Source organism: Etheostoma cragini, chromosome 6, assembly GCF_013103735.1.
Source record: "Etheostoma cragini isolate CJK2018 chromosome 6, CSU_Ecrag_1.0, whole genome shotgun sequence".
Classification (NCBI taxonomy): Eukaryota; Metazoa; Chordata; class Actinopteri; order Perciformes; family Percidae; genus Etheostoma; species Etheostoma cragini.
In genome coordinates, this window is record NC_048412.1 from 4,919,360 (window position 1) to 4,920,370 (window position 1,011).

Sequence of the window (1,011 nt, forward strand, 5' to 3'; positions counted from 1 at the left end):
GCTGACAGGTTTTCATCACTGACACCATAGTGTCGGGCCATGGGCAGCAGAAGTTGTTTGTCCAAAAACGATGTGTGTTTTGGGCTGAGAGTTGGCACACCTCTCAGTAGGTAATTTGTCTCTGTTGAAAAGCGCCGTTTCATTTCAACAATCAACCTGTCTATAACTGGATAGAATGAGTGCATTTTCATGTCATCTGTTTTGTCTGTCTGTGTTCTCTCTATCGGGGCCTCCACAATAAAATCCTCCAGATGTCGAGTTTTCTGAGTCTGCCTTTTCTCGCGTGAAGTATGTGTTGTGCCTGTGTTTGCACACAGAGTCTCCGCTTGTTGTTGGATTTCTTTCCACTTAGCGTCTGTGCGCTTTTCTGATAGAGCATTGAGTACAGACTGGGCAAAATCCTCTGCCGCAACGAGGTCAAAATTGGGGGCCTGTAGCTGATCTGACATGAATTTTGTTGTTCTAAATAAATCTTCAAACATGATGAGATGCAAAACAAACTTCTCATCGATGATGGCACTGATGGCTCTTGCCTCTGCCCTCCGGCTGAGTGATGACATTACGCAAGGTGGCTCGGATAGCGGGGAGAGTTTTCTTGACTGCATTGACCGCATTATACTGGCAAGCCCAGCGAGTATCGCACAGTCTCTTTAGTTCCACTGGTTTTGCTGTTGGGTCGAGCTCTTTTTGTTTTCTCATGAATAGATCATGTACCACGGATCCAGAAAAAAACTTGTAGAGCATTTGTTATGTCTCAAAAAACTCTGCTGCAGCGCTGACAATATGTACACAGTCCACTAACACTAAATTTAGCTTGTGTGCATGGCAATGTCTATAGATGGCTTGCGGCACCTCCTTTCTGAATTTTTCCTGCACACCATTATTACATCCTGACATCACAGATGCTCCGTCATAGCATTGACCAACACAGCAATGTATATCAATATTACACTGACTGAGTGTGTGTTTGATGCTGGCTAGCAGAGAGTTTGCATCCAATCCATCTGCGGC

General features: G+C 44.8%; 1 protein-coding gene and 1 long non-coding RNA gene across 2 annotated transcripts in view; one reads left to right on the plus strand and one right to left on the minus strand.

The window, feature by feature from the left end:
* The window catches only part of mc5ra (melanocortin 5a receptor), a 51,105-nt gene that overhangs the window by 14,495 nt on the left and 35,599 nt on the right, over window positions 1–1,011 (plus strand). The window lies entirely within an intron of this gene.
* LOC117946055 overlaps window positions 1–1,011 on the minus strand; it is a 7,369-nt gene that overhangs the window by 3,646 nt on the left and 2,712 nt on the right. The window contains exon 2 of the long non-coding RNA XR_004656957.1: window positions 799–803. This is a non-coding gene — a long non-coding RNA (uncharacterized LOC117946055). The remainder of the gene's footprint in view (window positions 1–798; window positions 804–1,011) is intronic.